This window comes from Hyla sarda, chromosome 6, assembly GCF_029499605.1.
Source record: "Hyla sarda isolate aHylSar1 chromosome 6, aHylSar1.hap1, whole genome shotgun sequence".
Lineage (NCBI taxonomy): Eukaryota > Metazoa > Chordata > Amphibia > Anura > Hylidae > Hyla > Hyla sarda.
Genome location: NC_079194.1, coordinates 233936000 through 233958969, shown reverse-complemented (window position 1 = coordinate 233958969; position 22970 = coordinate 233936000). Strand labels below are relative to the sequence as shown.

The 22970-nt window shown below is 43.0% G+C and overlaps 1 long non-coding RNA gene across 1 annotated transcript in view; it reads left to right on the top strand.

The window, feature by feature from the left end:
• LOC130277709 (uncharacterized) overlaps window positions 1-22970 on the top strand; it is a 103884-nt gene that overhangs the window by 9182 nt on the left and 71732 nt on the right. Inside the window, exon 2 of the long non-coding RNA XR_008845542.1 lies at window positions 6056-6075. This is a non-coding gene — a long non-coding RNA (uncharacterized LOC130277709). The remainder of the gene's footprint in view (window positions 1-6055; window positions 6076-22970) is intronic.

Genomic DNA, 22970 nt, shown 5'->3' with positions numbered 1-22970 from the left:
CCGGAGGGGAGCCGGTGCCCGATGCCTGCTGAAATCCTTCAGCAGGCATCGCGTCATATCACCCAGGGGGGTCATTATGCCCCCCCATGTCGGCGATGGCCTCAGATCGCTGGACAATTCAGTCCAGCGATCTGCGGCGATTCCGGGTCAATCGGGTCTCCAGTCAGAGACGGCCCCGAACAGCCATAGCCAGCAGGGGTGAGGTGGCACTGGTGCCACCTCACGATCACCCTGATTCGTCGGCCGGTTTACCGGCCGACCAATCAGGGAAACTGCTGCGGGTGTCACTCCCGCAACCCGCTCCGCCCCTCTTCCGGAGGACGTGAGCGTGTGCAGGAAGAAGACCCCGAGAGCTGGGGACCCCGATCCCCGGCGTCAATGTTGGGATCAGGGCCCCAGGAGCAGCGGCGGCGGCGAGGGACTGACCTGTGTCCCGGAGCAGCAGCAGGAGGTGAGTGACAGCCTCCTGCTGTTGCTTAGCAACAGCTCCCAGCATGCAAAAAGGGCATGCTGGGAGCTGTAGTTATGCAACAGCAGGAGGCAGACAACCAAAACTCCCAGCATTCCCTTATGGGCATGCTGGGACTTATAGTTTTGCAACAGCTGGAGGCATATTTTTTCTATGGAAAAGTGTACCTTCAGCTGTTGTATAACTACAACTCCCAGCTTGCACAATCAGCTAAAGTGCATGCTGGGAGTTGTAGTGGTGCATCTGCTCTTTGCATAACTACAACTCCCAGCATGCTCGTTGGCTGTCGGTGACTGCTGAGAGTTGTAGTTTTGCAACAGCTGAAGGCACAACTGAGTTAAGTAGCAAACCAGTGTGTCTCCAGCTGTTGCATAACTACAATCCCCAGCATCCCCAGCCAAAGTAGTATGCCTCCAGTATCGCCGTACTCGGGAGAAATTGTGTTACAATTTTTGGGGAGTATTTTCTGCTATTACCCTTTTTAAAAATGTAAAATTTTTGGGAAAACAAGCATTTTAGGTAAAAAAAATATTTTTTTTTTACATATGCAAAAGTCGTGAAACACCTGTGGGGTATAAAGGTTCACATTACCCCTTGTTACATTCCCCGAGGGGTCTAGTTTCCAAAATGGTATGCCATGTGTTTTTTTTCTTTGCTGTTCTGGCACCATAGGGGCTTCCCAAATGCGGCATGCCCCCAGAGCAAAATTTGCTTTCAAAAAGCCAAATGTGACTCCTTCTCTTCTGAGACCTGTAGTGCGCCAGCAGAGCACTTTTTACCCCCATATGGGGTGTTTTCTGAATCGGGAGAAATTGGGCTTCAAATTTTGGGGGGTATTTTCTGCTATTACCCTTTTTAAAAATGTCAAAATTTTGGGAAACCAAGCATTTTAGGTAAAAAAAATTCTAGTTTCCAAAATGGTATGCCATGTGTTTTTTTTTTTGCTGTCCTGGCACCATAGGGGCTTCCTAAAGTTGACATGCCCCCCAAAAACCATTTGTCGCTCCTTCCCTTCTGAGCCCTCTACTGCGCCCGCTGAACAATTAACATAGACATATGAGGTATGTGCTTACTCGAGAGAAATTGGGTTTCAAATACAAGTAAAAATGTTCTCCTTTTTACCCCTTGCAAAAATTCAAAAATTGGGTCTACAAGAACATGCGAGTTTAAACATTGAAGATTTTGAATTTTCTCCTTCACTTTGCTGCTATTCCTGTGAAACACCTAAAGGGTTAATATACTTACTGAATGTCATTTTGAATACTTTAGGGGGTATAGTTTTTATAATGGGGTCGTTTATGGGGTATTTCTAATATGAAGACCCTTCAAATCCACTTCAAAACTGAACTGGTCCCTGAAAAATAGTGAGTTTGAAAATTTTGTGGAAAATTTCAAAATTGCTGCTGAACTTTGAAACCCTCTGGTGTCTTCCAAAAGTAAAAACTCATAAATTTTATGATGCAAACATAAAGTAGACATATTGTATATGTTAACCAAAAAAAAATTATTTTAAATATCTATTTTCCTTACAAGCAGAGAGCTTAAAAGTTCGAAAAATGCAAAATTTGCATTTTTTTCACCAAATTTGGGGATTTTTCACCAAGAAAGGATGCAAGTTACCATAAAATTTTTACCACTAAGTTAAAGTAGAATATGTTACGAAAAAACAATCTCGGAATCAGAATGATAACTAATGTTTAAAGGGACAGTGGTCAGATTTGCAAAAAACGCTCTGGTCCTTAAGGTGTAAAATGGCCTAGACCTTAAGGGGTTAAAATCCACAGAGAAAACTATACTCCACTCTTAGTAAAGGCCATTATTTCATACCCCAGCCATTCCCGAGATATAGCACAATCTTGCAATATGCAAATGAATTCTTAACTGCACCTCCAGCGCAAGTTTGAAGACTACTGCACCTCTGATGCTGTCCCAGTGGCCCAATTCCCAGGATGTCAGAGATGCAGATAGTTCTTTTGCATATTGCAAGATTGTGCTCCATTTGGTTGCGTTCACCTATCCGTCAGTTTCCCTTTTTAAATACTGCAGATGTCAGGAAGTCTATTCTGACTTAACCCCTTAAGGACCAGGCCCATTTTGGCTTTAAAGGGGGGTACTCCACCCCTAGACATCTTATCCCCTATCCAAAGGATAGGGGATAAGATGTCAGATTGCCGCGGTCCCGCTGTTTTGAACCCCGGGGATCACCACTGCGGAACCCCGCTGTCATTACAGCACAGAGCATGTTCGCTCTGCACGTAATGACGGGCAATACAGGGGCCAGAGCATCGTTACGTCATGGCTCTGCTCCTCGTGACGTCACGGCCCGCTTCTTGCAATACAAGTCTATGGGAGGGGGCGTGGCGGTCATCACGCCCCCTGCCATAGACTTCCATTAAGGGGACGGGCAGTGACATCACGAGGGGTGGAGCCATTACATCATGCTGCTCCGTCACCTGTATCGCCCGTCATTACACACAGAGCGAACTCGCTCTGTGCTGTAATGATAGCGTGGTGCCGCAGCGGGGATCCCAGGGCTCCCCAGCAGCGGGACCGCAGCGATAAGATGTCTAGGGGCGGAGTACCCCTTTAAGGACCAGACTATTTTTATTTTTGCATTTTCGTTTTTTCCTCCTCGCCTTCTAAAAATCATAACCCTCTTATAGTTCCATCAACAGACCATATGAGGGCTTGTTTTTTGCATCACCAATTGTACTTTGTAATTACATCACTTATTTTACCATAAAATGTAGGGCGCAACCAAACAAATATTATTTATGTGGGAAAATTGAAAAGAAAACCGCAATTTAGCAAATTTTGGAAGGTTTTGTTTTCACGCTGTACACTTTCTGGCAAAAATGACATGTTTTCTTTATTCTGTGGGTCAATACGATTAAAATGATACCCATGTTATATGCTTTTATATAATTGTACCGCTTAAAAAAATCTCAAACCATTTTAACAAAATTTGTATGTTTGAAATTGCCCTATTTTGACCACCTATAATTTTCTCATTTTTCCGTATATGGGGCGATATGAAGGCTCATTTTTTGCGCCATAATCTGTAGTTTTTATTAGTACCACTTTTGCATAGGTTTTACTTTTTAGAAATTTTTTATAATTTTTTTTACGCTTTTTGGGGGGGGGGGTAAAATGGGAAAACAGACGTTTTACTTTTTTTTTATTGGGGGAGAGGATTTTTCAAATTTTTTAACTTGTTTTTATTTCATTTTTTTTACTTTTTTTTAACACTTTTTATGTCCCCATAGGGGACTATTCATAGCAATCATTTGATTGCTAATACTGTTCAGTGCTATGTATAGGACATAGCACTGATCAGTATTATCGGTGATCTGCTGTGGTCTGCTCAATCTCAGACCAGAGCAGAAGACCCCGGGAGACAGCAGGAGCCAGGTGAGGGTTACCTCTGGCCGCCATGCTGGATGATCGGATCCCCGCGGCAGCGCTGCGGGCGATCCTATCATCCATTCAAAGTACCAAACTGCCACAGATATCGTGATCTGTATTGATCACGGCATCTGAGGGGTTAATGGCGGACATCCGCGTGATCCTGGATGTCCGCCATTACCGGCAGGTCCTTGGCTGCTGATAGCAGCCGGGACCTGCCGCGCATGACGTGAGCACCGCTCCGGTGCTCGCGATCATGGCGGCGTGTAAATGTACGTCATGGTGCATTAAGTACCACGTCACCATGACGTACATTTACGTCCATTGTCGTTAAGGGGTTAAAGGGGTGCTCCGGGTAAGTAAAGAAAAAGAAAAATGCCCCAAAGCCACAACAATACCTGTTCTGTGTGCCCTGTAGTTATCCAAGTGATTTTGCCAACTCCTGTGGCCCCTGTTGTCTCCTAAATATTCATTTTCCTTGCTTGCAGTCCAGACTACAATTCCCAACAGTCAGTGTGGCTCTGTGTAATGGCTAGCAGCCAATTGTTTTTGCTATCTGTGTGCATGCTGTGTTGTTGTAAACACAGTTAGCATCACACACTGTACACCGTCCTTCCCCTCAGCAATAAATCCTGCTATGTTCTGAATGGCTGCAATCAGTGATAATATCTACAACAGGAAAAGAGTAGCGTTATGTGCTGAGGAGACTGGGCTTCTCTGCCAGCAAGATCCCCATACAGGGAGACTAGAGGGGGAGGGGAGGTGTAACTGTGAAGACAGAAATCATGTGGTGTTTGTCTTCCAGGAGGGTGGGGGCTAGGATCTGATTATGAAGTCTTTCTCTCACTCCCTACATGTAAGTGACAGCTGAAAGAGGGAAACTGCTCTATATAGCTAATGAATGATACATTTAGACAAATAAATAGGTTGGTGAGAGGGAAAGGATGGGCTATGGGTTTAGTTCCCCGGAGTACCCCTTTAAATTCAAAGTACTCTGGGTCAGATTTACTGAAGACTGGCATTTCACATAGTGGTCTTCAGCTAATCTGCACTGAAGTAAGTTTCTACAAATGTATTAGAGTAGATTTTTGCTATATTTGTTGTCATATTTCTGGTGTAAATTAATAAACAATAAATTCGGAGGTCCGTGCCTGTCCTTCCACCACAGGGTGAGTTAATGACTAACTGACCGTAAACCGATTTTTCCCCCCTCCCTCTTCTTGTTTCTCTCGGTTCCCCCCCTTTCTCTCCTATTCTCTGCACTCTTCATCACTTGATATTTCCTTCTCTCTGTCTCCTGCACTTCCTATGTCATGCAGTCATTTCAAGCCTTCCTTTTACTCGTTTTGAGACTGAGTCCCCAGCGGACGGGAATTGTTTTTTGTTATTGCTATTAAAGACCTCGATTGAGGTGACATTATTAGTCCATATTTTGCCCGCTTACTATTGCTATGGGATGTATTACAATAATGATTGGACTTTTGTCTTCTGATATCTGCCTGAACTGCCTGTTATTGTGTTGGGAAATGCTATATTACCTGGTTGACCATTGTTTTCCAGTTGATGCTTGTTATGATGAATATGCTTCATATGCATGTTACTTGTATTTCTGTATTTCAAACTTAATAAAACTTTACTTTGAAAAAAAAAAATAAACAATACATTTGCTGGATGCCAGGAGGCCATGCCTCTTTCCTCCAAGGCTGTGTTCACACAGCAGAATTTCCACAATTTCACAATTTCATTCAGCAAGCTTTGCTGAACAAAATTTTGGAATTTTGCCAACATTTCTGTGGAATTTTGGTGAAATTTGTGTGTTCTCGAAACACAGAATTCTGCAGAAATTCAAGCCCCATTGCGTTCAATGAGATTTCACCTGAAATTTTGCAAAATTTAAAGACAGGTCTTATGTACAATGTGGAATTTCCGTGGCATTGGTGTCCCATTAAACATAATGGGCTTTACATTTCCATAGAATTTTGCACGGAAATTCCACCGTGTGAACATAGCCTAAGGTTTGTCCACTTTCTTAAAAGTGGTGGAAAGTGGTAAAAAGGTAGCACATTTTTGTACAAAGACATGGTTTGTGCAATTTCTTTCTTTTATACTTTTTTTACACTAGAAAACTCCATGTTATATAGATAAATCCTGTTTAATTATTATTATTTTTTTCATTTTCAGGACACAGCTAAGGTGCTAAGGTAAAGAAAAACACGATGACTAGGTAGGAGCTATTGAGAAATGTTATGAACTCTCCTTCCCCTTACTTTGTAGATCAGGAGTCTCCAAACTAGGCCCTCCAGATGTTGCAAAACTACAACTCCATCCATGCCCGGACAATCTAATAACTGTATATAATAGACTTAAAAAGTGTAAAACATAAATACATAGATAATAAAAAAAAAGTTTTAATAAATATGTATCCCCCCCATAAAAGTTTTAACAACACAAACAAACAAAAAAACATATTTAGTATTGCCGAATGCAGAAATGTTCTAACTATTTCAATATGATAATAAGTTTACAGTGACTGGGGTAAGTGTAAAATAAATACCAAATGCCAGAACTGCCGATTTTTGGTCACTTCATATTTTAGGGAAAAAAAATGAATAAAACACAATGAAAAATCCCAGCAAAACAAAAATGGTACCGATAAAAATGAAGGATCATAGAGCAAAAAAAGGAATGAGCCCTCATTTATTTATTAATTTTTTTAATATGGAAACACAATGGGCTGTGTGCTTAAAGGGGTACTCCGGTGGATAGCAATTTTTTTAAATCACTTGTAAATTGTAAATTACTTCTATTAAAAAATCTTAATCCGTGCAGTACTTATCAGCTGCTGTATAATACAGAGAAAGTTGTTTCCTTTTTGAATTTATTTTCTGTCTGTCCATGGTGTTCTCTGCTGACACCTCTGTTTATGTCAGGAACTGTCCAGAGCAGGAACAAATCCCCATAGCAAACCTCTCCTACTCTGGACAGTTCCTGATGTGGACAGAGGTGTCAGCAGAGAGCACTGTGGTCAGACAGAAAAGAAATTCAAAAAGAAATAAACTTCCTCTGAAGCATACAGCAGCTGATAAGTACTGAAAGGATTAAGATTTTTAAATAGAAGTAATTTACAAATCTCTCAAATAAAGAGAGACCCGGCACCACCTCTGTAAGCACTAGGATATAGCTATGTATTCGGTTTCCCTGTATCCTCCCTTGCAACTGCTGGAGGGACTTCAGTGGAGCTCTACGTCAAGGCAAGTCCTATCAATGTATATGTAGCAGAGAAATAGGAAAACGGAGCAACTCACCACACCGACCCAAGTATTCTTTGCAAGTGGTTTCTTTATTCCATGTCTTCAAACATAGGAAACATAGGAAACGAAGCGCCTCGGCGCCCAACGGTCCCGTCACTGAGATGATACCCCCGCGTCCTACGTTCACTCTCCCCTACTTGTTTCCTATGTTTGAAGAAACCACTTGCAAAGAATACCTGGGTCGGTGTGGTGAGTTGCTCCATTTTCCTATTTCTCTGCTACATATACATTAATTTACAAATCTGTTTCACTTTCTGGCACCAGTTGATTTAAAAAAAAAAAATTTGTTCCACCGGAGTACCCCTTTAAGTGTTAAAATGAATAAATACATAATAATACAGTGGCATTCAGTCTCCATTCCATACCAAAGTACATTCCATGAGCTACTTTGCTGTCTCTTAGGCAGAACTGATAATCAGTGGCCATTATTACACGAGATGCATCAGAATTCCTGTTCTTGATTTTTCTGATGTATAATATACAAATGTACTGAAGATCAGGGAGGAATAAGCAGCACTCCAGCAGGTCAGCGTGTCATCACCGTACAGAATATAATCGGGATGATTTCTTAACACTTACGCGGTGGAACAAATACCATTTTGCTTAGAAGAGTTCATAACATTTTGTTCACTCCCTGATCTCTGACAGATACAATTTAGGATAATCTTTAGTTACATATTAATTACATTTTTATCATAACATGTCTTAACATGTGAGTGTCTTCTCTACTGAACACAAAAGATTAGCCAGGATTGTGCTCACTGACAGACAATAGTCTAGTCTACAAACTGTATTGTTGGATGCTTCAGACATTATCAGAGTAATTAACCCTTTAACGACATAGGACGTAACTGTACGTCCTGGTGCCCTGATACTTAACGCACCGGGATGTGCATTTACGTCATATACATGATGCGAACACCAGAACTGTGCTTGCATCATGCACGGCAGGTCCCGGCTGCCAGGGACCCACTGGTAAGGATAAACATCAGCAATAATGCTGATGTCTGCCATTAACCCATCGGTTGCAGTGATCAATACTGATCATGGCATTTGCAGCAATGCGGCACTTTGAATGCATAATCGTTACCGTATTACCCTCTGCACTGCCACATGGATCATATCATCAAAGATGGCGGGCAGAGGTCCCCTCACCTGCCTCCATCCATCCTACTGGCGTCTGCTTCCCTGGTCTGTTGGAAAGCAAATCAGAGAAGTAGATTGCCGATAACACTGATTAGTGCTATGCATAGCACTGATCAGTATCTGCAATCTAAAGATTGCAAAAAATAGTACCCAGTGGGGACATAAGTGTAAATTTTTCCCATTTTACTCCAAAAAGCAATTAAAATTTAAAGATCACGATGCAAAAAATGAGCCCTCATACAGCCCTGTATACGGAACAATTAGAAAGCTATAGGTGGTTAAAAAAGGGCAATTTTAATAATACTTATTTTGTAAAAAATAGTTTGAGCTCTTTCAAAAGCAGTACAATAAGAGAAAAGTATGTAACCATGGTTATCATTTTATTCGTATTAAAATAAAACATTTCAATTTTACCGTAAAGTGTACTGCGTAAAAACTAAAAATAAGCCCTTATATGGGTCTGTGGATGGAAATATAAAAAAGTTATGATTTTTAGAATGCGAGGTGGAAAAAACAAAAATGCAAAAATAAAGTTCTCTGTGTCCTTAAGGCCAAAATAGGCTGTGCCCTTTAGGGGTTAATAATAAGTGATACATGTGTATTATTGTTATATTAAAGGGGTCTTCCATAATCAATAACATATCCTAATGAATGCAAATTATTCACTGAAGCCCAGTAAACGTTACGTATAATATCACATTGGATGGCATGTGTTGACAGCTGACTAAGGATTCAAAAATATGTTTAATATTATGGGTGTTATCATTCCCCTTGTCAGTGAGTCAAGTGGTAACATAACATGATGCTTTTCAATCAGTGTAGACAGTCTGTGTAGGGACAGAAACTCTAGTGTAGGGGAAATGGTAACAAGTTATTTATACATTTACAGGAGGAGTAACAGAGGGATAGCATAATGCAGAATTAGTATTTCAAGGAGAATACAAGCATTCATGTATAATAGTATACTAAAACTGACACATCAGGAGAACTGACAGATTTTCACATTTGTCCTTAAATGGTTACTGTCAGAGTGAAACATTTTTGGATTTATTGTACATCTTGGCCAAATGTTAACCTCTAATATACTCCATAAAAGTATTTGCTTTTTATAGACATAATGGCTTATAAAAAAAATACCACTATGGGTCCCCATTCCATCCAGAACTTTAACCTATCTGGCTTCAGCCTCATCTTTTCTATTCCATCTGAATTCCAGGCTGGGACAAAGTCCAGGAAGTGAGGGTGAGACTAGTACTCTGGCACTATGTGCTTACTCCTGTCCTGTCAGACTTCAGCATGAAAACTGATAGGAGGGAGTTACAGGGCAGCCTTCAGTGATTGGTGAAGAGACCCAGCATAGCAGACTCAGGGAGGAAGTGAATGCATGGTGAGTAAGGGCGAGCTCAGTGCTTTGCTCAGACACACCTCTTCCTGGACAGTGGATGTCGGAATGAGTGAGCAGAAGAACAGAAGGATTTTTGAGCCAAATACAGAAGCTAGACACATAACAACACATGTGAAGCATCTGCATGACATGGGGAGTAACATATATAGCCTTTTTTCTTTTCTGTGATATGATTGGTGTGCTTTAATCTATTTCCCTAACTCTATGCACAGGAAAGTGATTTCATACATAGCTAATCGACCTAAATGTCCTAAGGCAAATATGCTAATTTTAACAAAAAGTTGATTCAGGTGCACTCATAACTCTGGTGTTGCCAGCAATGCTATCTAAGGAGTCAAGAATTTTAGAAGTACATTAGCTTCCCTCCATCTTTTGGATATAGCTTCCCTGTAACCATATCTTTTTATTTATGATTTCCTCAAGGAATCATATTATCTCCTCAGACCCACATCAAAAGCTTTTATATATGGCAGCTAGAACTCTGATCTGGCGAAGAAGGAGAAACACTAAAAGAACTGTCTAGAGGTAAAGACATGTAACTCTTACATTTGAGAGGAGTTTCTGATTTAGCTGATGATACACAGTTATGTTACAAAGCTCTTTATGAAGTCCAGCATTGACTAAAAAATAACTCCAAAAAGTGGCACTAGAGAGCTAGATTGTTTCTGCTGCTGGAAAGCTACTTTCGCTACATAGTCACAGGAAGCAGTGCATGCTTTTTAACACTTCCTACACAAGCCTGGTAGTCTCCTCCTTTTCATAATGGACCAACTTAGAAATCACAAAGATTTTGTCAGTGCGACAGTGCTGTATTTCAAAATGTTTAACTATACTTATCTCTTTATACTTAACATTTTTTTTTAATATATATATATATATATATATATATATATATATATATATTCACAAAGCTTCATAACAGAAAGTGAGGTGCTGGCACTGCTCTCCCTCTATATATTCTCCCTTAAGTGGTCTATATACGCACTCTAGCTAGCAGCGTATCTTCATGTGGTGGTGCTCATGTACTACGATAGTGATAAGATAAATGCAAATCCATATAGATCAGAAGAAAGTACAGGCAACTCACCACGTTGTAGTAACTTCGTGTTTATTACTGGGACATGCAGGTAAAGCGGCTCCACGCCACAACGGGATGCCGAACACTAGTGTGTTAATCGATGACCTCGGTTAACGCACTAGTGTTCGGCATCCCGGTGTGGCGTGGAGCCGCTTTACCTGCATGTCCCAGTAATAAACACGAAGTTACTACAACGTGGTGAGTTGCCTGTACTTTCTTCTGAACTATATGGATATATATATATATATATATATATATATATATATATATATAAACCACTTCAAACTTTACATATAAAACATATGCAATGCACATAAAATCACATAAAAGTAACACAGTAGACCTCCGGAACAGTAAATATAGCATCACAGGGTTCATGCATCATCCATCCCATAGAAAAGCTAGCCTTAGACCTTGTGACAATGTTATATAAAGAAGGAATTCAATAATACGTGGAAACAGTAGATAGCAGAATATCGCAAAACATTAATTTACATTCGGCAAACGTAAGGCACCAAGCTTTCCTTTCAATTCCTCAGTGATATACCACGTAGTGTGTCTAAATGTATGTACAACAGCTACAATCTCTGATGAAATATCATAAAAGATCGCCATTTTATTAGGAATCTCTTGGTGCCTGCTTCCATATGATTTTCCGCATCAATTCTGTCTGTACCCATGAAGTGTTTCAACTGTGTAATGAGTATGTTTAGATCAGGAGTATGCGATTCAAGCCATGTCAGCAATAAACATCTCAATACAACCAGAAGCACAATGTGGACAAATTGGGGTGGTCTCCCCTCCTCCCCCCCCCCATCCTCAACATCCCCCTCAGGAGGGAGCAGTTGGTGAAAAAGCAACATTTGTGGAGTGAATTGAAGTTGCACATTCCAATTTTCATGCACATAGGAGCAAATAGTGTTCCAGTAAGCCGCAGTGAATGCACAGTCCCACACCCCATGGTAGAAATTCGTAAGTGGCGTCTGACATTTCAGGCAGTGAGTGATCCTATCAGGAAAGGTTAGCGAAGGGAGTATATTAAAGCCATAGATGGCAGCATGAGCCATTTTAAAATAGGTCTCCCGCCACCTTTCATTTATAACATTTTTGCGCACCGCCTCCCATCCCGATAGGATCTTAGCTGTGATGTCAGCATCATTAGTCCACCGCTCCCACGTACTGAACACTGCATTAGGATTAATTTTCGAAAAATGGGAACAAAAAGCTTGATATAAGGAGGATATGGACGACGTCCTCGGCTCCACACCCACTATGTCATCAAAAGCGTGAGAGGGCACTTCTTTGGTCAGATCTCTAAGTCTCGACATACAAAAGGTATATGTTTGGTTAGCATACAGCACGTGGGAACCGGGGAGCCCATATCTGGCAAGGATTACATCTGGCATCAACCATCTCTGTCCCTCTGAGTCTAGTAAAGATGCTATCATCGTTATTCCTTTGTCACCCCAATGGCGTAAACAAGCAGAAGATCTCCCCTGAGGGAATTCTGGGTGACCAAGTAGCGGCATATGCTTCGAGAGTAAGAAGGGAAGACCAAATAGCTTCCGCATTTCTTTCCAGGTAACAATGGTATCCCTGAGAATAATCAAACTTTTCACTGCGGTAGGTAATTGGGTATATGTTGTGTGGAGAAGCGCTGGGAGAGACCATGGTGCAGCTAAAGCTTTCTCAACAGCTAAATTGGAATAATAGGTGGTTTTATGTAGCCAATCCATGACATGCCGAAAAATACAAGTTAAATTGTATCCCCGTAAATTAGGGAAGTTCACTCCCCCCTCTGCTCTGCCTAAAATCAGTTTTTGTAATGCAATCCTAGGGCATTTGCCCTGCCATATAAAATGCGTAAAGGCCGAAGACAGTCTTCTCACATCCACATGTTTGAGCAAGATTGGGAGTGTTTGTAAGGGGTACAACAAACGCTTGAAACTTATCATTTTTATCAAGTGGCATCTCCCCAAAAAGGATAGAGGTAAGTTCTCCCAACGTTTCAACTCAGTTACAATTTTTTTAAATAGGGGCATATAATTAAGAGAGTAAAGTGTGTCAGGGGTACATCCTATTTTAATGCCCAAGTAAGAGCTAGTCACCTCCACCCCCCCCCCTCCCAGAATCTCACGATCTCTAATAGGTGATGTCCCTAGGGGTAATAAAATATTTTTTAGCCGATGAAGTAGCCTATTCTGGATAAGCTATTAAGAACCTTTGGCACCTCCTCCCTCGGATTACTAAGGTAAAGGAGGGCATCATCAGCAAACAACGACAATTTAAGTTCCTCGTTGCCCACCATGATGCCTCTATACAAATCAGACGAGATCAGAAAACGCGCCAAGGGTTCAATCGCTAGATTAAACAATAAGGGTGCTAACGGACATCCCGGTCTCGTACCTTTCAGTACTGGTATCGGTCTGGAGAAAATGCCTGGCGTGTAAACCCTCGCCATCAGGTCCTGATACATGCCCCGAATATAAGCTGCAAAACATCCAGTAATGCCAAATTTATTTAGTACCAGGTCCAGCCATTCCCATCTCACATTGTCGAACGCCTTTTTGGCGTCAAGTGTCAACAGTGCAGGACAGGAATCAGAACTAGGGTGGGTTCCAACACTATCCATCACTGCTAGGACTTTACGGATATTTATTACCGCCGAGCCCGATTTCACGAAGCCTACGTGATGATCTCCAACTAGTATGGGCAATAATTTGGCCAGCCTATCTGCCAAAATTTTTGATAGCAGCTTCACGTCAATGAGAGAGATTGGCCTATAGGAGCCAGGATCCAATGGATCCTTCCCTTGTTTTGGTAAAACTTTTATGTACGCTATCCTCGCTGCAGAAGGAAGTGTGCCTGACTGTAAAATAGCATTAAAGAACCTTGTTAGCGTGGGAACTATCTGTACAATTAGGGGTTTATAAAATTTGCTAGAGTAGCCATCCGGGCCTGTGGCCTTTCCATTCGCTAGGGAACAAACAGTCGCCCGCACCTCTTCCTCCGTCACATCAGCATTTAACATCTGACGTTGCTCGTCTGTCAGTCTAGGGAGTTCCAAACCCGTCAAAAAATCTGTCCCCTCCTTCGTCGCGTTAGGATCTGCCGAATACAACTTGGTATAATAAGATCAGAGAACATCATTAACAGTATGAGGATCAGAATGGGTGCGTCCCAGGTCATCCCGCAAAGTCAGTACATGCGTCGGAGTGTACGCTCCCTTTGCTAGTCTGGCCAACAGTCTCCCTGATTTATTCACATGTCTAAAACGGTTTGCTTCAAAATGCGATCGGTATATACTTTCTTTCCTATCCAGCCACAACTCATAGGAAGAACGAGCTTCCTGCCATTTCAGTTTATGAGCAGAGGTTAGAGAATCAAGAAAAGCAGCATAAGCTTCGAACAGGGTTGCACTAGCTCTGGCATGTCCCTCCAAAGTCTTGCATTTTAAGGAACTAGTGTAAGCCAGAATCTTACCCCGCAAGACAACTTTTGCCGTCTCCCAATATAGCTTCGGGTCGTCTTTATGTTGGGCATTGTCCATCTCAAACTCCAGCCACCATCCCCTCAATAGGCACAGGAAAGATTCATCCCTGGTTAAAAAGGATGGGAAATGCCATAAAAAGTCAGTACCCTTGGGGGAGGATGGCAGGAGCTCCAGAACCACCGGGGAGTGATAAGATATCACCATGTCCAGTATATCAGTCAACCTCAGTCTGGCGCATACAAGTGGGCTGGTCAAAAATAATCAATACATGACCATGAGCTGTGTACGTGAGAAAAATGTGTGAAGTCACGATCGTCAGGATGCATGTGTTTCCAAGTGTCCGTCAGTCATGTATTGGCAAGAAAGGATGGAAGCACTTTGTCACTATGTCTTGTGGATGAGTGCATGTGAGGGGTACCTTTACGGTCAACTAAAGGGTCAACCACGGAGTTGAGGTCGCCACCCAGGATCGTAAGGGATCCCGCCATCTGCTGCACAATATCTGCTAAGGAAGCAAAAAGGGGGTGATTATCTGCATTCGGAGCATAAACATTATATATATTGAAAGTATCCCCATTGTGTTCCAGTTGCAATTGAGACAATGTAACCATATGTGTCAGCTTCATGAGAAAGAATTTTGCATGCAAAGGATCTATGTAGCAAAGTCAACACACCCACTTTACCGTCCACCGCAGGTGAGCCCAAAACCTTCCCCACCCATAGCTTTTGCATTCTGGAAAAGTCCGCTACCCCAAGGTGGGTCTCTTGAAGAAGAACCACATCAGGTCGCAAACGTTTCAAAAAACGCAAAATTTTCATCCTTTTATGCGGTGATCTCAACCCCTTCACATTCCATGTAATAATTCTACACATATTGGAAGATAAGTCCCACAGAGGGGAGGGTGAAAGCGGAAAAGATACAAGTGAGTAGAGAGGGCCACGGGAGGGGGGGGGGAGGGTTAGAGTGTGCATCAAAGAGGAGATGGAGAGTGAAAGCCGGAATAGCAGTATTATAAAGAGAATCACAGACATGTACAAATTCTGAGGTCTAGGCGACTCCGAGAACAACCCTGCATATTTCAGAGTGACATTACGGCCTCCCAGAAACACAGCGATCAAAAACAATAAGAGGAAATTCCCCAAACCAAGAGCATAAAAGGAAAAAGAAAAAGAACAATAAACATCAGTACATGACAGTCTCCATGATGGGTGATAGAAGACTTGTGTCGCTTGTGTAGGTGACTTCTCTTTTTTCGGGCACATAGTAGATCCAGGGCCCCCCCCTCCCGGATCCCAGAGTAGCAGCCACATTAGTGAGTCCCCGGCCACCGCACGTTTTCCAACTCTGCCCCCCGTCTACTTGGTCAACAACAACATTTCCCAACCAATGATAAGCAAGGCAATTGGGTTTCGTCCGCTCCATTTTAGTCCCCTTCTCAAAAAGTCCCGGTCAACAATAGGTAGAGCAGTACATCTAGCAAAATTTAAGCGGACCCCCCCTCTGTAAAAGAAAATCAGTAGGTTAAATAATATGCTCAGTCTGGCGAAGAAGATCTGCTGATCCTGCTTCTGCTGCAGCCCCCAGCCAATTTCTTCCTACGTCGTTTATCTGACTTCAAGTCCTGAAGATCCTCTCTGCGTCTCGGGGGTCTCAGAGGTAATTCACCTCTCGTTCGTGGGGAGGCTGTGCTACGCACCGGTGAGCGAACTGTAGATGGACGATTCTGTTCTTTCAAAGTGTCGCTGAGGGCAGCCTCCGCAGCATCCGGAGACTGGTAGGTCACAAAAGTCCCATCTTCCCGAAAAACCTTCAAGGTAGCTGGATATTGCAGCTAAAATCTTCTCCTTGCTTTGTAGAGCTCTGTGCATATCTTTCCATAAGCTCTCCTTTTCTTTGATAGTTCCGCCGAAATATCCTCAAATATCAGGATCTTTGCATTGCGGTAAGTTAGAGGTGTTGTGCGTTTTCTAAAGGCCTTGAGAATAGCTAGCTTGTCATTGTAATCGAGTAGCTTAAATTTGTGAATCGAGTCTACACTGGAGCGGGGATCAGTAGTCTGTGTACGACCAAGTCTATGTGCCCTTTCTACTCTGCATTTGTAGGGGAGACCCAGAGCCTTTGGGAGGTCACTTTCACAAAATTCTTGTAGGTCAACCACTTGAATCATTTCACTGACACCCACCAGGCGAACATTATTTTGGCGTAAGCGGTTTTCCAGATCATCCAGTTTATCATTGACATAACACATATCCGTCTCTGACCGTCGCAGTCTAGTTGCCAGATCACTATTTTCATCCTCTAAGGCCAGTATCCGTTTTTCAGCTTCCTCCAGCTTCCCAGCATGAGAACTGAGTTTGGTTTGTATACGGGTGAGCGTAGAGTGAATAGTGGATTCCAAAGTCTGTTGGATTGTAGGGGTTATCAGTTGGACCCAAGCTGCTGCAAGAGACTGCAAATCTGTAGGATTAGATAAGGAAACATCCACCACCCGAGTCTGCGGCTGCGGAGCTGCTATAGTCTGCACAGAAAGAGAAACAACATCCTGTGTGAACAGAGGCTGACACTCTGATACGTCCATGTCTGCCAGAAGAGTTTGTTCGGTTTGTGGGTGCTGTGCAGGAGAATGTGGCTGATCCCCAGCAATGACCTGAGATCCTACTGGCTGGTTCTGCTTTGTGACTTTTTTATTCATGAATTTGTCCATTGTTATATATGAACGAGAGAGGCGGTCACAGGAGGCTGCACCATATATTGTAGGTGGTATCTCATACAGCACAGACACAATCCTGGCCAGAAAACACAGTCTGTTAAAGTGTTGTATATGGAGCAGATGAGGGAGTAGTTATAAATGCTACCTCTGTGATTCAGGGGTTAATAAGTCGCTGTATGGTAATTGAAGTGCCAGCTCCCCAGTCCTTTCCCAGTCCTTGCAGCCTGATCCACCTTATAATATAAAATGGCGGTGGACTCTAGTTGAGTCTGGGGATAACTGCCGACTCCTGTATGCCCTTAACTCCGGGTCCTGCTTCTCCCAGTCCAGCTTCCTAATAGGGCGACACCCCCAGCCGACCACTGAAGCGGCTATTGTAAGCTCACTGTGGCGTGAGTGACCGTCAGCTCTGCTCCCTTTCCCCTCTGCTGTTGAGAAGATGGCGGCCGCACTGCACTCACTCGCGGGAGCCGCACTGAATGTCGCGGCTGCGCGGGACCGCGGCGTGTCGGTCAGGGCTCCGGAGCTGCCGCTGAACCTCCCGGGATCACCGTAGAGTATGGCAGGTGGGTAACCGCAGCTAGGCCGGTTTTCAGAGCTCCGTCTCCTCGCTGCCTACATGCCCGCACCGGAACCGGAAGTCATATTTAACAATTTAAAGATTTACCACAAATCATAAGATTTTACAATTTGTAGAATTTACATACAAGATCTTCTGTATATATTTTCTCATTTTTCTTATCTCAACTAAAGTGTTTTTTTTTTTGTTTGTTTTTTTATCCCCACCTCTTGAATTTCGACTTTTGACTTTGGTTTTCTTTCTACTCACATTTCAAGAACAGTAACTTTTTTTTTTCTACTGACAAAGTTGTATTAGGACTTTTTTTGAGGGACAAGTTTGACTTTTCATTTGCACATTTTATTTTATCATATAATGTATTAGGAAGCCATAAAATAAATATAAGTAGGAAATATTTGAAAACAAATGGAATTGCGCAATTGGGCAATAATTTTGTGTGGGAGAGATGATTGCAGTCTTTTATAAGAGCAGAGTAGAGGAGCTCGGCAAGGGCCTTCCTGCCTCCATTGCACACAGAAGTGCATTAGAAATGCAGCTGCAGGGGTGGTGTTTAACTCGATAACTTACATAAATCGGTCCAGCAAATGGAAAGTTCTGCCTCCCGGTATCTGCATTGCTGCAATGCTTCTGTGCGCAGTGGAGATGGGGAGAAAGCTTATCGAGCTCCCCTGTCTCCTCTATACGCAGCGCTATTCCTGCCCCTGACATGAATATTCTAATTTCTAAATCCTGCGGGCATGTTAGCACTGTTTTTGTAGCAGAGTGCAGTCGCCCCTCTAGCGTGGGAGCAATGCCTGCACTGTTTTATAAAAGCAGAGCAGAGGAGCTTGGTAAGTGACTCCCCGCCTCCATTGCACACAGAAGCGCAGCAGCAATGGAGCTTCCGGGAGGCAGAACTTTTAATCCGCTTTTAAACCCTCGTTTTAATGCTGGTCACCCACACTATAACTCAGTGTATTGTATTTATTGCTTGTAAACAAGTTGTCAGTTTTCCTTTAAATGAGAATCTTGTTATTTTAAATTGTTATTTTCTAAAATCTACTACCTTTAGGTTTGATAAGCTAAATGTTTCTGAAGGCTTTAGTTTACCTGTAATAACAGAATCGAACTGTAGATTCACCAAGAAGACCCAAGAGGTGGCATATAAAATGGACCCTGTAGCCTGATTATTATTATTGACTAACTATAAAAAAAAATCTTCATCTTGTATGCCTTTCCACTCAAGAGGGAGCTCAAACAACTGAGCCATAAATGTCAGCACACACCATGAATTACACTCGCTGATGGGCAGCTGTTAATGGAAACCCGGGGAATTGACAATTGTGGTGCTGGTCAGCGTTCAGAGTATGCCTGCAATAAGCGCTGCTGGAAAACTTATTTTCTGTCCTTTCACTTAACTGGCTGGACCATGTAAACCCTCTTATGCTTTATTTACCTTAAAGGAACTCTATAGTTAGAAAATAACAATGTAAGTAACAGAAGACTAACTTGCCTACAGTGCTTGTCAGTCTGTAGGATTTATACCATGTTCCTGAAAACAATCCTGCACAGAAAACAGGTACTCACTTCCTGCTGCTCTCTTCCATTCATTTTAAGCCAAGTGTCATAGTGCCATAGGTTGTTTAAAAATGAGGTACTGAGGTTGTTGGATCGGTTGTTCTTTCTGTGCCTGCGTGTAGACTCAGCGTCAGGTCAGAGACCCGAACCTCACAGCTCATGTTGGTCCTGCGCTCAAAATTGATGCGCACAGACTTAGATGCAGCGCACTTCCAATGATGAGTCTTCCAGTCGTATCAGACTCCTCTGCATATTATATTACAGTTCTAATTTATGAAAAAGTAAAAATAAGTTTTCTGCCAACGTACTTTCCTTGATAATAATTGCTCCCTGTCCTATCTGGAAGTGAACAAATGTCAATTCATTCAGATAGGCAGATATTAAAGTTAAAGTAATGAGAGATGTAATTTTCTCTAATTCAATAGAATTAAAAATATTCAAATCGTATGCCGTTGCCATGACTAAAAAACAAAGATGAAGAAATTATGTAGACTAAAAATAAAGAGGCACTGTGCATGTCATCTTTGATTTGATATGAATTCTCATATTCATTCATTTATAGCCAATATATAAGCCAATTTGCTATCATTAAAGACCATACTTCTAGAAAGTACTGTGCGCGCTGAGCAGTGACTGCGCCATACTCTAATTATTCTACTACCACAACCTCTAGATGTAAGAAACTGTTGTGAAGGATGTGACAAAAAGATGTTAATCACTTTCTTCTTAAAGGGATAAGGAACAGATGTCACATATATAGGACCACACAGTAAATTGATATAATCTCACACAACTTGTTATGAATCCTCTGTCACATTTTATGCGGTATATCTGTATATTTTTCGTTCTTAAAGGGGTACTCCACTGCTAGACATATTATCCAAGGATAAGGTGTCTGATTGTGGGGGTCAGCTGCTGGGGCCCCCAGCGATCTCCCACAGCACCTGGCGTTCTAAACATTAACAGCTCCCCCATAAGTGTGTCATTCACAGCTCCCCTATAAGTGTGTCCTTCACAGCTCCCCCATAAGTGTGTCAATCACAGCTCCCCCATAAGTGTGTCATTCACAGCTTACCCATAAGTGTGTTATTCACAGCTCCACCCATAAGTGTGTCATTCACAGCTGCTCCATAAGTGTGTCATTCCCTGCTCCCCCATAAGTGTGTCATTCACAGCTCCCCCATAAGTGTGTAATTCACAGCTCCCCAATAAGTGTGTCATTCACAGCTCCCCCATAAGTGTGTCATTCACAGCTCCCCCATAAGTTTGTCATTCACAGCTCCCCTATAAGTGTGTCATTCACAGCTCCCCCATAAGTGTGTCATTCACAGCTCCCCCATAACAGTGTGATACTGGGGTCTGATTCTGGGGTCTGTATTATGGTGGGGTCATATTCTGGGGTCTGTATTATGGTTAGGTCTGATTCTGGGGTCTGTATTATGTAGGGCAGTGATACTCAGGTGTGATTCTGGGGTTTGTTTTATGGTGGGGTCTGATTCTGGGGTCTGAATTAAAATGCTTATTCATGCTAACCACTTTTGGCTGTTGTGGGCAATTCCCTCTCTTTCTATTGTCCTCACTGTAAGTTCCTTACAGCAAGGACAATATATTGGAAACATTCAGAAAAAAAAAAAAAAACCACTTACCCTGTGACAAGCCACATCCCCACAAACTCCTCCCACAGTAAGCCAAACCCATAATAAAGTCACACCCATATTTCCGTCACGCCAAGTGACTTCTAATTTTTTGGGGGGGCACAGCACTACCAAAAGTTAGCCTATCCCTGATATAGTGGCTGAATGACATAGCACGGAGGTGTTGGCAGCATGAGGAGACCATATAGTGGCTGAATCACACAGCGTGGAGGTGTTGGCAGTATGAGGAGACCATATAGTGGCTGAATGACACAGTTTGGATGAGGCTGAAGCATGAGGAGACCATATAGTGGCTGAATGACACAGTGTGAAGGTGTTGACAGCATAAGGAGACCATATAGTGGCTGAATGACACAATGTGGAGGTGTTGGCAGCATGAGGAGACCATGAAGTGGCTAAATAACACAGCGTGGAGGTGTTGGCATCATGAGGAGACTATATGCTTGCTGAATGACACAGCCTGGAGCTGGCCACAGCATGAGTAGACAATAGGGCTTCACAATCCCCAAGATTAAAAGAGGAATTTTGAAATTTAAATTGAAGATTTATGGTAGCTAGTGCTACCATAAAATATTTTTAGGCAAAGGCCAAGGCCCAGCCGCATGAGCAAACCATATATTGGCTGTATGACACAGCCTGGAGGTTGCTGAATCATGAGAAGACCCTATAGTGGCAGAATGACACAGCCTAGATGGGGCTCAAGCATGAGGAGACTATATAGTGGCAGAATGGCACAGCCTGGAGGTGGCTGAAGCATGAGGAAACCATATAGTGGCTGAGTGGTACAGCCTGGAGGTGGTTGAAGCATGAGGAGACCATATAGTGGCTGAATGGCACAGTCTAGAGGTGGCTCAAGCATGAGGAGACCATATAGTGGCTGAATGGCACAGCCTGGTGTTTGTGGCAACATGAAGAGACCCTATAGTGACTGAATGGCCCAGCCTGGAGGTGGCTGAAGCATGAGGAGAGACCATATAAGGGCTGATTGACTGCCTGGAGTTTGTGGCAGCATGAGGAGACCATATAGTGGCTGAATGGATCAGCCTGGAGGTGGCTGAATCATGAGGATACCATATAGTGGCTGAATGAGACTGCCTGGAGGTGGCAGCAACAGCTTCAGGAGTCCTGAAAATGACCATAATGCAGAGGAATTTCTGAAACTGGGGATCAGCACCTTAATTATGTTTTGCAGTATACATGGCAGCACAATAAGAGAGCCTGGAGATGGTAGCATCAGCCTGAGGAGACCATAGAGCAACACAATTAGAGAGCCTGGAGGTGGCAGCATCAAAATGAGGAGACCATATGGTGGCTCAATGACAGGGCCTGGAGGTAATAGCATCAGCATGAGGAGACCATATGGTGACAGAATGACAGAGCGTGGAGGTGGTAGCATCAGCATGAGGAGACAATAGAGCAGCACAATGAGAGAGCCTGGAGGTGGCAGCATCAGTATGAGGAGACCATAGAGCAGCACAATTAGAGAGCTTGGAAGTGGCCGGATCAGCATGAGGAGACCATGTGGCGGCAAAATGACTGAGCCTGGAGGTGGTAGAAATAGCAAGAGGAGACGATAGAGCAGCACAATGAAAAAGCCTGGAAGTGGTTGCATTAGCATGAGGAGACCATAGAGCATCACAATGACAGAGACTTGAGGTGGCAGCAGCAGCATGAGGGCCATGCCAACTGAGGGTTGAGTCTGAGTTATCCACCAACTGTTCACTGGGGGTGTCAGATGTCACTTGGGATGAAGTGGATAAACGAGTGAACCGATCAATCATGGCTGCTGGGTTCCTGGTCGCGTCACGACTGCTGGCTGACACCGGGAGCTCAGACCTCTCGCTGTGATGCCGGCTGCCACACGCCTCTACTCTGCTGTTACCTGTGCCTGATAATTTTAGGCCTCTGCCACTCCACAGTGCACATCCTGGCACTACTCTGCCTGACATACTTATTGCGTATATGAGGGGAGTACAATACCCTTCACTACGCTTAAACAGCAGCAGGTGTGTACTATTGGCTGTCCTTTAACATTATCTAGGCCCTTGACAGATTAACAGGTACAAAATAGTACACCACTTAGATGTACGTATGTGGTATGCACTTATGAGGGCAGAAAAATGTGCTACAATACGCTGTGCTTATGAGGGCAGAAAAATG